Below are 17157 nucleotides of genomic sequence, written 5' to 3' on the forward strand. Positions count from 1 at the left end.
TTATTACAAAAAACACACCTAAACGGCTGACCTTTGACCTTTCTGAAGGTTGCACTGGTCTGAAACTCGACACCCTGGATCAGCCTTAGTCCCTAATACACATACGGAAAAATCAGACTCCTGGCTCAATGCCTTTAGGAATTATTACAAAAAACACACCCGAACGGCTGACCTTTGAGCTTTCCAAAGATTGCACGGGTCTGAAACTCGGCAACCGGGATAAGCTTTAGTCCCTGATACACATACGGAAAAATCAGACTCCTGACTCAATGCCTTTAGGAATTATTACAAAAAACACACCCGAACGGCTGACCATTGACCTTTCCAAAGGTTGCACGGGTCTGAAACTCGGCACCCTGGATTAGCCTTAGTCCCTGATACACATACTCACTTTTTGCAAAATCAAACAGTGAGTGTACAGAACTAAATCTTTTAAGATGTTAACTTCATGTGTGAGGTTTATGTTATGGGAAAGTAGAAAAATGAAAAAAATTCGGAAACAGCCTTATCTCAGCTGAATGCGCACACAAACAGACACCAATAGAAAAACACATCCAAACAGTGAAATCATTGCAAAATCAAACACTGAGGGTACAGAACTAAGTCTTTTAAGATGCTAACTTCATTTGTGAGGTTTATGTTATGGGACAGCAGAAAAATTAACAAAATCCGGAAACAGCCTTATCTCAGCTCAATGGGGCACAAACAGACACTTATAAAAAAACACATCCCAACAGTGAAATCATTGCAAAATCAAACACTGAGGGTACATAACTAAATCTTTTAAGATGTTAACTTCATTTGTGAGGTTTATGTTATGGGAAAGTAGAAAAATGAAAAAAATCCGGAAACAGCCTTATCTCAGCTGAATGCGCACACAAACAGACACCAATAGAAAAACACATCCCAACAGTGAAATCATTGCAAATTCAAACAGTGAGTGTACAGAACTCAATCTTTTAAGATGTTAACTTCACGTGTGAGGTTTATGTTATGGGAAAGTAGAAAAATGAAAAAAATTCGGAAACAGCCTTATCTCAGCTGAATGCGCACACAAACAGACACCAATAGAAAAACACATCCAAACAGTGAAATATTTGCAAAATTGAACACTGAGGGTAAAGAAGTATATCTTATAAGATCTTAAGTTCATTTGTTAGGTTTATATTATGGGAAAGTAGAAAAATGAAAAAAATCCGAAAACAGCCTTATCTCAGCTCAATGGGGCACAAACAGACACTTATAGAAAAACACATCCCAACAGTGAAATCATTGCAAAATCAAACAGTGAGTGTACAGAACTAAATCTTTTAAGATGTGAACTTCATTTGTGAGGTTTATGTTATGGGACAGCAGAAAAATGAAAAAAATCCGGAAACAGCCTTATCTCAGCTGAATGCGCACACAAACAGACACCCATAGAAAAACACATCCAAACAGTGAAATATTTGCAAAATTAAACACTGAGGGTAAAGAAGTATATCTTATAAGATCTTAAGTTCATTTGTTAGGTTTATATTATGGGAAAGTAGAAAAATGAAAAAAATCCGAAAACAGCCTTATCTCAGCTCAATGGGGCACAAACAGACACTTATAGAAAAACACATCCCAACAGTGAAATCATTGCAAAATCAAACACTGAGGGTACATAACTAAATCTTTTAAGATGTTAACTTCATTTGTGAGGTTTACGTTATGGGAAAGTAGAAAAATTAAAAAAATCCGGAAACAGCCTTATCTCAGCTGAATGCGCACACAAACAGACACCAATAGAAAAACAAATCCAAACAGTGAAATCATTGCAAAATCAAACACTGAGGGTACAGAACTAAATCTTTTAAGATGTTAACTTCATTTGTGAGGTTTATCTTATAGGACAGCAGAAAAATGAAAAAAATCCCGAAACAGCCTTATCTCAGCTGAATGCGCACACAAACAGACACCCATAGAAAAACACATCCAAACAGTGAAATATTTGCAAAATTAAACACTGAGGGTAAAGAAGTGTATCTTATAAGATCTTAAGTTCATTTTTTAGGTTTATATTATGGGAAAGTAGAAAAATGAAAAAAATCCGAAAACAGCCTTATCTCAGCTCAATGGGGCACAAACAGACACTTATAGAAAAACACATCCCAACAGTGAAATCATTGCAAAATCAAACACTGAGGGTACATAACTAAATCTTTTAAGATGTTAACTTCATTTGTGAGGTTTATGTTATGGGAAAGTAGAAAAATTAAAAAAACCCGGAAACAGCCTTATCTCAGCTGAATGCGCACACAAACAGACACCAATAGAAAAACAAATCCTAACAGTGAAATCATTGCAAAATCAAACACTGAGGGTACAGAACTAAATCTTTTAAGATGTTAACTTCATTTGTGAGGTTTATGTTATGGGACAGCAGAAAAATGAAAAAAATCCGGAAACAGCCTTATCTCAGCTGAATGCGCACACAAACAGACACCAATAGAAAAACACATCCAAACAGTGAAATCATTGCAAAATCAAACACTGAGGGTACATAACTAAATCTTTTAAGATGTTAACTTCATTTGTGAGGTTTATGTTATGGGAAAGTAGAAAAATGAAAAAAATCCGGAAACAGCCTTATCTCAGCTGAATGCGCACACAAACAGACACCAATAGAAAAACACATCCCAACAGTGAAATCATTGCAAATTCAAACAGTGAGTGTACAGAACTAAATCTTTTAAGATGTTAACTTCATGTGTGAGGTTTATGTTATGGGAAAGTAGAAAAATGAAAAAAATTCGGAAACAGCCTTATCTCAGCTGAATGCGCACACAAACAGACACCAATAGAAAAACACATCCAAACAGTGAAATCATTGCAAAATCAAACACTGAGGGTACAGAACTAAGTCTTTTAAGATGCTAACTTCATTTGTGAGGTTTATGTTATGGGACAGCAGAAAAATTAACAAAATCCGGAAACAGCCTTATCTCAGCTGAATGCGCACACAAACAGACACCAATAGAAAAACACATCCAAACAGTGAAATCTTTGCAAAATTAAACACTGAGGGTAAAGAAGTATATCTTATAAGATCTTAAGTTCATTTGTTAGGTTTATATTATGGGAAAGTAGAAAATGAAAAAAATCCGGAAACAGCCTTATCTCAGCTCAATGGGGCACAAACAGACACTTATAAAAAAACACATCCCAACAGTGAAATCATTGCAAAATCAAACACTGAGGGTACATAAGTAAATCTTTTAAGATGTTAACTTCATTTGTGAGGTTTATGTTATGGGAAAGTAGAAAAATGAAAAAAATCCGGAAACAGCCTTATCTCAGCTGAATGCGCACACAAACAGACACCAATAGAAAAACACATCCCAACAGTGAAATCATTGCAAATTCAGTGAGTGTACAGAACTAAATCTTTTAAGATGTTAACTTCATTTGTGAGGTTTATGTTATGGGACAGCAGAAAAATGAAAAAAATCCGGAAACAGCCTTATCTCAGCTGAATGCGCACACAAACAGACACCCATAGAAAAACACATCCAAACAGTGAAATATTTGCAAAATTGAACACTGAGGGTAAAGAAGTATATCTTATAAGATCTTAAGTTCATTTGTTAGGTTTATATTATGGGAAAGTAGAAAAATGAAAAAAATCCGAAAACAGCCTTATCTCAGCTCAATGGGGCACAAACAGACACTTATAGAAAAACACATCCCAACAGTGAAATCATTGCAAAATCAAACAGTGAGTGTACAGAACTAAATCTTTTAAGATGTGAACTTCATTTGTGAGGTTTATGTTATGGGACAGCAGAAAAATGAAAAAAATCCGGAAACAGCCTTATCTCAGCTGAATGCGCACACAAACAGACACCCATAGAAAAACACATCCAAACAGTGAAATATTTGCAAAATTAAACACTGAGGGTAAAGAAGTATATCTTATAAGATCTTAAGTTCATTTGTTAGGTTTATATTATGGGAAAGTAGAAAAATGAAAAAAATCCGAAAACAGCCTTATCTCAGCTGAATGCGCACACAAACAGACACCAATAGAAAAACACATCCAAACAGTGAAATCATTGCAAAATCAAACACTGAGGGTACAGAACTAAGTCTTTTAAGATGCTAACTTCATTTGTGAGGTTTATGTTATGGGACAGCAGAAAAATTAACAAAATCCGGAAACAGCCTTATCTCAGCTGAATGCGCACACAAACAGACACCAATAGAAAAACACATCCAAACAGTGAAATCTTTGCAAAATTAAACACTGAGGGTAAAGAAGTATATCTTATAAGATCTTAAGTTCATTTGTTAGGTTTATATTATGGGAAAGTAGAAAATGAAAAAAATCCGGAAACAGCCTTATCTCAGCTCAATGGGGCACAAACAGACACTTATAAAAAAACACATCCCAACAGTGAAATCATTGCAAAATCAAACACTGAGGGTACATAACTAAATCTTTTAAGATGTTAACTTCATTTGTGAGGTTTATGTTATGGGAAAGTAGAAAAATGAAAAAAATCCGGAAACAGCCTTATCTCAGCTGAATGCGCACACAAACAGACACCAATAGAAAAACATATCCCAACAGTGAAATCATTGCAAAATTAAACATTGAGGGTAAAGAAGTATATGTTATAAGATCTTAAGTTCATTTGTTAGGTTTATATTATGGGAAAGTAGAACAATGAAAAAAATCCGAAAACAGCCTTATCTCAGCTCAATGGGGCACAAACAGACACTTATAGAAAAACACATCCCAACAGTGAAATCATTGCAAAATCAAACAGTGAAGGTACAGAACTAAATCTTTTAAGATGTTAACGTCATTTGTGAGGTTTATGTTATGGGAAAGTAGAAAAATGAAAAAAATCCGGAAACAGCCTTATCTCAGCTGAATGCGCACACAAACAGACACCAATAGAAAAACACATCCAAACAGTGAAATATTTGCAAAATTGAACACTGAGGGTAAAGAAGTATATCTTATAAGATCTTAAGTTCATTTGTTAGGTTTATATTATGGGAAAGTAGAAAAATTAAAAAAATCCGAAAACAGCCTTATCTCAGCTCAATGGGGCACAAACAGACACTTATAGAAAAACACATCCCAACAGTGAAATCATTGCAAAATCAAACACTGAGGGTACATAACTAAATCTTTTAAGATGTTAACTTCATTTGTGAGGTTTATGTTATGGGAAAGTAGAAAAATTAAAAAAATCCGGAAACAGCCTTATCTCAGCTGAATGCGCACACAAACAGACACCAATAGAAAAACACATCCCAACAGTGAAATCTTTGCAAAATCAAACAGTGAGTGTACAGAACTAAATCTTTTAAGATGTTAACTTCATGTGTGAGGTTTATGTTATGGGAAAGTAGAAAAATGAAAAAAATCCGGAAACAGCCTTATCTCAGCTGAATGCGCACACAAACAGACACCAATAGAAAAACAAATCCAAACAGTGAAATCATTGCAAAATCAAACACTGAAGGTACAGAACTAAATCTTTTAAGATGTTAACTTCATTTGTGAGGTTTATCTTATAGGACAGCAGAAAAATGAAAAAAATCCGGAAACAGCCTTATCTCAGCTGAATGCGCACACAAACAGACACCCATAGAAAAACACATCCAAACAGTGAAATATTTGCAAAATTAAACACTGAGGGTAAAGAAGTATATCTTATAAGATCTTAAGTTCATTTTTTAGGTTTATATTATGGGAAAGTAGAAAAATGAAAAAAATCCGAAAACAGCCTTATCTCAGCTCAATGGGGCACAAACAGACACTTATAGAAAAACACATCCCAACAGTGAAATCATTGCAAAATCAAACACTGAGGGTACAGAACTAAATCTTTTAAGATGTTAACTTCATTTGTGAGGTTTATGTTATGGGAAAGTAGAAAAATTAAAAAAATCCGGAAACAGCCTTATCTCAGCTGAATGCGCACACAAACAGACACCAATAGAAAAACAAATCCTAACAGTGAAATCATTGCAAAATCAAACACTGAGGGTACAGAACTAAATCTTTTAAGATGTTAACTTCATTTGTGAGGTTTATGTTATGGGACAGCAGAAAAATGAAAAAAATCCGGAAACAGCCTTATCTCAGCTGAATGCGCACACAAACAGACACCAATAGAAAAACATATCCCAACAGTGAAATCATTGCAAATTCAAACAGTGAGTGTACAGAACTAAATCTTTTAAGATGTGAAATTCCTTTGTGAGGTTTATATTATGGGAAAGTAGAAAAATGAAAAAAAATCCGGAAACAGCCGTATCTCAGCTGAATGCGCACACAAACAGACACCAATAGAAAAACACATCCCAACAGTGAAATCATTGCAAAATTAAACATTGAGGGTAAAGAAGTATATGTTATAAGATCTTAAGTTCATTTGTTAGGTTTATATTATGGGAAAGTAGAAAAATTAAAAAAATCCGAAAACAGCCTTATCTCAGCTCAATGGGGCACAAACAGACACTTATAGAAAAACACATCCCAACAGTGAAATCTTTGCAAAATTAAACACTGAGGGTAAAGAAGTATATCTTATAAGATCTTAAGTTCATTTGTTAGGTTTATATTATGGGAAAGTAGAAAATGAAAAAAATCCGGAAACAGCCTTATCTCAGCTCAATGGGGCACAAACAGACACTTATAAAAAAACACATCCCAACAGTGAAATCATTGCAAAATCAAACACTGAGGGTACATAACTAAATCTTTTAAGATGTTAACTTCATTTGTGAGGTTTATGTTATGGGAAAGTAGAAAAATGAAAAAAATCCGGAAACAGCCTTATCTCAGCTGAATGCGCACACAAACAGACACCAATAGAAAAACATATCCCAACAGTGAAATCATTGCAAAATTAAACATTGAGGGTAAAGAAGTATATGTTATAAGATCTTAAGTTCATTTGTTAGGTTTATATTATGGGAAAGTAGAACAATGAAAAAAATCCGAAAACAGCCTTATCTCAGCTCAATGGGGCACAAACAGACACTTATAGAAAAACACATCCCAACAGTGAAATCATTGCAAAATCAAACAGTGAAGGTACAGAACTAAATCTTTTAAGATGTTAACGTCATTTGTGAGGTTTATGTTATGGGAAAGTAGAAAAATGAAAAAAATCCGGAAACAGCCTTATCTCAGCTGAATGCGCACACAAACAGACACCAATAGAAAAACACATCCAAACAGTGAAATATTTGCAAAATTGAACACTGAGGGTAAAGAAGTATATCTTATAAGATCTTAAGTTCATTTGTTAGGTTTATATTATGGGAAAGTAGAAAAATTAAAAAAATCCGAAAACAGCCTTATCTCAGCTCAATGGGGCACAAACAGACACTTATAGAAAAACACATCCCAACAGTGAAATCATTGCAAAATCAAACACTGAGGGTACATAACTAAATCTTTTAAGATGTTAACTTCATTTGTGAGGTTTATGTTATGGGAAAGTAGAAAAATTAAAAAAATCCGGAAACAGCCTTATCTCAGCTGAATGCGCACACAAACAGACACCAATAGAAAAACACATCCCAACAGTGAAATCTTTGCAAAATCAAACAGTGAGTGTACAGAACTAAATCTTTTAAGATGTTAACTTCATGTGTGAGGTTTATGTTATGGGAAAGTAGAAAAATGAAAAAAATCCGGAAACAGCCTTATCTCAGCTGAATGCGCACACAAACAGACACCAATAGAAAAACAAATCCAAACAGTGAAATCATTGCAAAATCAAACACTGAAGGTACAGAACTAAATCTTTTAAGATGTTAACTTCATTTGTGAGGTTTATCTTATAGGACAGCAGAAAAATGAAAAAAATCCGGAAACAGCCTTATCTCAGCTGAATGCGCACACAAACAGACACCCATAGAAAAACACATCCAAACAGTGAAATATTTGCAAAATTAAACACTGAGGGTAAAGAAGTATATCTTATAAGATCTTAAGTTCATTTTTTAGGTTTATATTATGGGAAAGTAGAAAAATGAAAAAAATCCGAAAACAGCCTTATCTCAGCTCAATGGGGCACAAACAGACACTTATAGAAAAACACATCCCAACAGTGAAATCATTGCAAAATCAAACACTGAGGGTACATAACTAAATCTTTTAAGATGTTAACTTCATTTGTGAGGTTTATGTTATGGGAAAGTAGAAAAATTAAAAAAATCCGGAAACAGCCTTATCTCAGCTGAATGCGCACACAAACAGACACCAATAGAAAAACAAATCCTAACAGTGAAATCATTGCAAAATCAAACACTGAGGGTACAGAACTAAATCTTTTAAGATGTTAACTTCATTTGTGAGGTTTATGTTATGGGACAGCAGAAAAATGAAAAAAATCCGGAAACAGCCTTATCTCAGCTGAATGCGCACACAAACAGACACCAATAGAAAAACATATCCCAACAGTGAAATCATTGCAAATTCAAACAGTGAGTGTACAGAACTAAATCTTTTAAGATGTGAAATTCCTTTGTGAGGTTTATATTATGGGAAAGTAGAAAAATGAAAAAAAATCCGGAAACAGCCGTATCTCAGCTGAATGCGCACACAAACAGACACCAATAGAAAAACACATCCCAACAGTGAAATCATTGCAAAATTAAACATTGAGGGTAAAGAAGTATATGTTATAAGATCTTAAGTTCATTTGTTAGGTTTATATTATGGGAAAGTAGAAAAATTAAAAAAATCCGAAAACAGCCTTATCTCAGCTCAATGGGGCACAAACAGACACTTATAGAAAAACACATCCCAACAGTGAAATCATTGCAAAATCAAACACTGAGGGTACATAACTAAATCGTTTAAGATGTTAACTTCATTTGTGAGGTTTATATTATGGGACAGTAGAAAAATGAAAAAAATCCGAAAACAGCCTTATCTCAGCTCAATGGGGCACAAACAGACACTTATAAAAAAACACATCCCAACAGTGAAATCATTGCAAAATCAAACACTGAGGGTACATAACTAAATCTTTTAAGATGTTAACTTCATTTGTGAGGTTTATGTTATGGGAAAGTAGAAAAATGAAAAAAATCCGGAAACAGCCTTATCTCAGCTGAATGCGCACACAAACAGACACCAATAGAAAAACACATCCCAACAGTGAAATCATTGCAAATTCAAACAGTGAGTGTACAGAACTAAATCTTTTAAGATGTTAACTTCATGTGTGAGGTTTATGTTATGGGAAAGTAGAAAAATGAAAAAAATTCGGAAACAGCCTTATCTCAGCTGAATGCGCACACAAACAGACACCAATAGAAAAACACATCCAAACAGTGAAATATTTGCAAAATTGAACACTGAGGGTAAAGAAGTATATCTTATAAGATCTTAAGTTCATTTGTTAGGTTTATATTATGGGAAAGTAGAAAAATGAAAAAAATCCGAAAACAGCCTTATCTCAGCTCAATGGGGCACAAACAGACACTTATAGAAAAACACATCCCAACAGTGAAATCATTGCAAAATCAAACAGTGAGTGTACAGAACTAAATCTTTTAAGATGTGAACTTCATTTGTGAGGTTTATGTTATGGGACAGCAGAAAAATGAAAAAAATCCGGAAACAGCCTTATCTCAGCTGAATGCGCACACAAACAGACACCCATAGAAAAACACATCCAAACAGTGAAATATTTGCAAAATTAAACACTGAGGGTAAAGAAGTATATCTTATAAGATCTTAAGTTCATTTGTTAGGTTTATATTATGGGAAAGTAGAAAAATGAAAAAAATCCGAAAACAGCCTTATCTCAGCTCAATGGGGCACAAACAGACACTTATAGAAAAACACATCCCAACAGTGAAATCATTGCAAAATCAAACAGTGAGTGTACAGAACTAAATCTTTTAAGATGTGAACTTCATTTGTGAGGTTTATGTTATGGGACAGCAGAAAAATGAAAAAAATCCGGAAACAGCCTTATCTCAGCTGAATGCGCACACAAACAGACACCCATAGAAAAACACATCCAAACAGTGAAATATTTGCAAAATTAAACACTGAGGGTAAAGAAGTATATCTTATAAGATCTTAAGTTCATTTGTTAGGTTTATATTATGGGAAAGTAGAAAAATGAAAAAAATCCGAAAACAGCCTTATCTCAGCTCAATGGGGCATAAACAGACACTTATAGAAAAACACATCCCAACAGTGAAATCATTGCAAAATCAAACACTGAGGGTACATAACTAAATCTTTTAAGATGTTAACTTCATTTGTGAGGTTTACGTTATGGGAAAGTAGAAAAATTAAAAAAATCCGGAAACAGCCTTATCTCAGCTGAATGCGCACACAAACAGACACCAATAGAAAAACAAATCCAAACAGTGAAATCTTTGCAAAATCAAACACTGAGGGTACAGAACTAAATCTTTTAAGATGTTAACTTCATTTGTGAGGTTTATCTTATAGGACAGCAGAAAAATGAAAAAAATCCCGAAACAGCCTTATCTCAGCTGAATGCGCACACAAACAGACACCCATAGAAAAACACATCCAAACAGTGAAATATTTGCAAAATTAAACACTGAGGGTAAAGAAGTATATCTTATAAGATCTTAAGTTCATTTTTTAGGTTTATATTATGGGAAAGTAGAAAAATTAAAAAAATCCGAAAACAGCCTTATCTCAGCTCAATGGGACACAAACAGACACTTATAGAAAAACACATCCCAACAGTGAAATCATTGCAAAATCAAACACTGAGGGTACATAACTAAATCTTTTGAGATGTTAACTTCATTTGTGAGGTTTATGTTATGGGAAAGTAGAAAAATTAAAAAAATCCGGAAACAGCCTTATCTCAGCTGAATGCGCACACAAACAGACACCAATAGAAAAACAAATCCAAACAGTGAAATCATTGTAAAATCAAACACTGAGGGTACAGAACTAAATCTTTTAAGATGTTAACTTCATTTGTGAGGTTTATGTTATAGGACAGCAGAAAAATGAAAAAAATCCCGAAACAGCCTTATCTCAGCTGAATGCGCACACAAACAGACACCAATAGAAAAACACATCCAAACAGTGAAATCTTTGCAAAATTAAACACTGAGGGTAAAGAAGTATATCTTATAAGATCTTAAGTTCATTTGTTAGGTTTATATTATGGGAAAGTAGAAAATGAAAAAAATACGGAAACAGCCTTATCTCAGCTCAATGGGGCACAAACAGACACTTATAAAAAAACACATCCCAACAGTGAAATCATTGCAAAATCAAACACTGAGGGTACATAACTAAATCTGTTAAGATGTTAACTTCATTTGTGAGGTTTATGTTATGGGAAAGTAGAAAAATGAAAAAAATCCGGAAACAGCCTTATCTCAGCTGAATGCGCACACAAACAGACACCAATAGAAAAACACATCCCAACAGTGAAATCATTGCAAATTCAGTGAGTGTACAGAACTAAATCTTTTAAGATGTTAACTTCATTTGTGAGGTTTATGTTATGGGACAGCAGAAAAATGAAAAAAATCCGGAAACAGCCTTATCTCAGCTGAATGCGCACACAAACAGACACCCATAGAAAAACACATCCAAACAGTGAAATATTTGCAAAATTGAACACTGAGGGTAAAGAAGTATATCTTATAAGATCTTAAGTTCATTTGTTAGGTTTATATTATGGGAAAGTAGAAAAATGAAAAAAATCCGGAAACAGCCTTATCTCAGCTCAATGGGGCACAAACAGACACTTATAGAAAAACACATCCCAACAGTGAAATCATTGCAAAATCAAACAGTGAGTGTACAGAACTAAATCTTTTAAGATGTGAACTTCATTTGTGAGGTTTATGTTATGGGACAGCAGAAAAATGAAAAAAATCCGGAAACAGCCTTATCTCAGCTGAATGCGCACACAAACAGACACCCATAGAAAAACACATCCAAACAGTGAAATATTTGCAAAATTAAACACTGAGGGTAAAGAAGTATATCTTATAAGATCTTAAGTTCATTTGTTAGGTTTATATTATGGGAAAGTAGAAAAATGAAAAAAATCCGAAAACAGCCTTATCTCAGCTCAATGGGGCACAAACAGACACTTATAGAAAAACACATCCCAACAGTGAAATCATTGCAAAATCAAACAGTGAGTGTACAGAACTAAATCTTTTAAGATGTGAACTTCATTTGTGAGGTTTATGTTATGGGACAGCAGAAAAATGAAAAAAATCCGGAAACAGCCTTATCTCAGCTGAATGCGCACACAAACAGACACCCATAGAAAAACACATCCAAACAGTGAAATATTTGCAAAATTAAACACTGAGGGTAAAGAAGTATATCTTATAAGATCTTAAGTTCATTTGTTAGGTTTATATTATGGGAAAGTAGAAAAATGAAAAAAATCCGAAAACAGCCTTATCTCAGCTGAATGCGCACACAAACAGACACCAATAGAAAAACACATCCAAACAGTGAAATCATTGCAAAATCAAACACTGAGGGTACAGAACTAAGTCTTTTAAGATGCTAACTTCATTTGTGAGGTTTATGTTATGGGACAGCAGAAAAATTAACAAAATCCGGAAACAGCCTTATCTCAGCTGAATGCGCACACAAACAGACACCAATAGAAAAACACATCCAAACAGTGAAATCTTTGCAAAATTAAACACTGAGGGTAAAGAAGTATATCTTATAAGATCTTAAGTTCATTTGTTAGGTTTATATTATGGGAAAGTAGAAAATGAAAAAAATCCGGAAACAGCCTTATCTCAGCTCAATGGGGCACAAACAGACACTTATAAAAAAACACATCCCAACAGTGAAATCATTGCAAAATCAAACACTGAGGGTACATAACTAAATCTTTTAAGATGTTAACTTCATTTGTGAGGTTTATGTTATGGGAAAGTAGAAAAATGAAAAAAATCCGGAAACAGCCTTATCTCAGCTGAATGCGCACACAAACAGACACCAATAGAAAAACATATCCCAACAGTGAAATCATTGCAAAATTAAACATTGAGGGTAAAGAAGTATATGTTATAAGATCTTAAGTTCATTTGTTAGGTTTATATTATGGGAAAGTAGAACAATGAAAAAAATCCGAAAACAGCCTTATCTCAGCTCAATGGGGCACAAACAGACACTTATAGAAAAACACATCCCAACAGTGAAATCATTGCAAAATCAAACAGTGAAGGTACAGAACTAAATCTTTTACGATGTTAACGTCATTTGTGAGGTTTATGTTATGGGAAAGTAGAAAAATGAAAAAAATCCGGAAACAGCCTTATCTCAGCTGAATGCGCACACAAACAGACACCAATAGAAAAACACATCCAAACAGTGAAATATTTGCAAAATTGAACACTGAGGGTAAAGAAGTATATCTTATAAGATCTTAAGTTCATTTGTTAGGTTTATATTATGGGAAAGTAGAAAAATTAAAAAAATCCGAAAACAGCCTTATCTCAGCTCAATGGGGCACAAACAGACACTTATAGAAAAACACATCCCAACAGTGAAATCATTGCAAAATCAAACACTGAGGGTACATAACTAAATCTTTTAAGATGTTAACTTCATTTGTGAGGTTTATGTTATGGGAAAGTAGAAAAATTAAAAAAATCCGGAAACAGCCTTATCTCAGCTGAATGCGCACACAAACAGACACCAATAGAAAAACACATCCCAACAGTGAAATCTTTGCAAAATCAAACAGTGAGTGTACAGAACTAAATCTTTTAAGATGTTAACTTCATGTGTGAGGTTTATGTTATGGGAAAGTAGAAAAATGAAAAAAATCCGGAAACAGCCTTATCTCAGCTGAATGCGCACACAAACAGACACCAATAGAAAAACAAATCCAAACAGTGAAATCATTGCAAAATCAAACACTGAAGGTACAGAACTAAATCTTTTAAGATGTTAACTTCATTTGTGAGGTTTATCTTATAGGACAGCAGAAAAATGAAAAAAATCCCGAAACAGCCTTATCTCAGCTGAATGCGCACACAAACAGACACCCATAGAAAAACACATCCAAACAGTGAAATATTTGCAAAATTAAACACTGAGGGTAAAGAAGTATATCTTATAAGATCTTAAGTTCATTTTTTAGGTTTATATTATGGGAAAGTAGAAAAATGAAAAAAATCCGAAAACAGCCTTATCTCAGCTCAATGGGGCACAAACAGACACTTATAAAAAAACACATCCCAACAGTGAAATCATTGCAAAATCAAACACTGAGGGTACATAACTAAATCTTTTAAGATGTTAACTTCATTTGTGAGGTTTATGTTATGGGAAAGTAGAAAAATGAAAAAAATCCGGAAACAGCCTTATCTCAGCTGAATGCGCACACAAACAGACACCAATAGAAAAACATATCCCAACAGTGAAATCATTGCAAAATTAAACATTGAGGGTAAAGAAGTATATGTTATAAGATCTTAAGTTCATTTGTTAGGTTTATATTATGGGAAAGTAGAACAATGAAAAAAATCCGAAAACAGCCTTATCTCAGCTCAATGGGGCACAAACAGACACTTATAGAAAAACACATCCCAACAGTGAAATCATTGCAAAATCAAACAGTGAAGGTACAGAACTAAATCTTTTACGATGTTAACGTCATTTGTGAGGTTTATGTTATGGGAAAGTAGAAAAATGAAAAAAATCCGGAAACAGCCTTATCTCAGCTGAATGCGCACACAAACAGACACCAATAGAAAAACACATCCAAACAGTGAAATATTTGCAAAATTGAACACTGAGGGTAAAGAAGTATATCTTATAAGATCTTAAGTTCATTTGTTAGGTTTATATTATGGGAAAGTAGAAAAATTAAAAAAATCCGAAAACAGCCTTATCTCAGCTCAATGGGGCACAAACAGACACTTATAGAAAAACACATCCCAACAGTGAAATCATTGCAAAATCAAACACTGAGGGTACATAACTAAATCTTTTAAGATGTTAACTTCATTTGTGAGGTTTATGTTATGGGAAAGTAGAAAAATTAAAAAAATCCGGAAACAGCCTTATCTCAGCTGAATGCGCACACAAACAGACACCAATAGAAAAACACATCCCAACAGTGAAATCTTTGCAAAATCAAACAGTGAGTGTACAGAACTAAATCTTTTAAGATGTTAACTTCATGTGTGAGGTTTATGTTATGGGAAAGTAGAAAAATGAAAAAAATCCGGAAACAGCCTTATCTCAGCTGAATGCGCACACAAACAGACACCAATAGAAAAACAAATCCAAACAGTGAAATCATTGCAAAATCAAACACTGAAGGTACAGAACTAAATCTTTTAAGATGTTAACTTCATTTGTGAGGTTTATCTTATAGGACAGCAGAAAAATGAAAAAAATCCCGAAACAGCCTTATCTCAGCTGAATGCGCACACAAACAGACACCCATAGAAAAACACATCCAAACAGTGAAATATTTGCAAAATTAAACACTGAGGGTAAAGAAGTATATCTTATAAGATCTTAAGTTCATTTTTTAGGTTTATATTATGGGAAAGTAGAAAAATGAAAAAAATCCGGAAACAGCCTTATCTCAGCTCAATGGGGCACAAACAGACACTTATAAAAAAACACATCCCAACAGTGAAATCATTGCAAAATCAAACACTGAGGGTACATAACTAAATCTTTTAAGATGTTAACTTCATTTGTGAGGTTTATGTTATGGGAAAGTAGAAAAATGAAAAAAATCCGGAAACAGCCTTATCTCAGCTGAATGCGCACACAAACAGACACCAATAGAAAAACATATCCCAACAGTGAAATCATTGCAAAATTAAACATTGAGGGTAAAGAAGTATATGTTATAAGATCTTAAGTTCATTTGTTAGGTTTATATTATGGGAAAGTAGAACAATGAAAAAAATCCGAAAACAGCCTTATCTCAGCTCAATGGGGCACAAACAGACACTTATAGAAAAACACATCCCAACAGTGAAATCATTGCAAAATCAAACAGTGAAGGTACAGAACTAAATCTTTTACGATGTTAACGTCATTTGTGAGGTTTATGTTATGGGAAAGTAGAAAAATGAAAAAAATCCGGAAACAGCCTTATCTCAGCTGAATGCGCACACAAACAGACACCAATAGAAAAACACATCCAAACAGTGAAATATTTGCAAAATTGAACACTGAGGGTAAAGAAGTATATCTTATAAGATCTTAAGTTCATTTGTTAGGTTTATATTATGGGAAAGTAGAAAAATTAAAAAAATCCGAAAACAGCCTTATCTCAGCTCAATGGGGCACAAACAGACACTTATAGAAAAACACATCCCAACAGTGAAATCATTGCAAAATCAAACACTGAGGGTACATAACTAAATCTTTTAAGATGTTAACTTCATTTGTGAGGTTTATGTTATGGGAAAGTAGAAAAATTAAAAAAATCCGGAAACAGCCTTATCTCAGCTGAATGCGCACACAAACAGACACCAATAGAAAAACACATCCCAACAGTGAAATCTTTGCAAAATCAAACAGTGAGTGTACAGAACTAAATCTTTTAAGATGTTAACTTCATGTGTGAGGTTTATGTTATGGGAAAGTAGAAAAATGAAAAAAATCCGGAAACAGCCTTATCTCAGCTGAATGCGCACACAAACAGACACCAATAGAAAAACAAATCCAAACAGTGAAATCATTGCAAAATCAAACACTGAAGGTACAGAACTAAATCTTTTAAGATGTTAACTTCATTTGTGAGGTTTATCTTATAGGACAGCAGAAAAATGAAAAAAATCCCGAAACAGCCTTATCTCAGCTGAATGCGCACACAAACAGACACCCATAGAAAAACACATCCAAACAGTGAAATATTTGCAAAATTAAACACTGAGGGTAAAGAAGTATATCTTATAAGATCTTAAGTTCATTTTTTAGGTTTATATTATGGGAAAGTAGAAAAATGAAAAAAATCCGAAAACAGCCTTATCTCAGCTCAATGGGGCACAAACAGACACTTATAGAAAAACACATCCCAACAGTGAAATCTTTGCAAAATCAAACAGTGAGTGTACAGAACTAAATCTTTTAAGATGTTAACTTCATGTGTGAGGTTTATGTTATGGGAAAGTAGAAAA

The sequence above is a fragment of the Solea solea genome, chromosome 4 (assembly GCF_958295425.1).
Source record: "Solea solea chromosome 4, fSolSol10.1, whole genome shotgun sequence".
NCBI lineage: Eukaryota > Metazoa > Chordata > Actinopteri > Pleuronectiformes > Soleidae > Solea > Solea solea.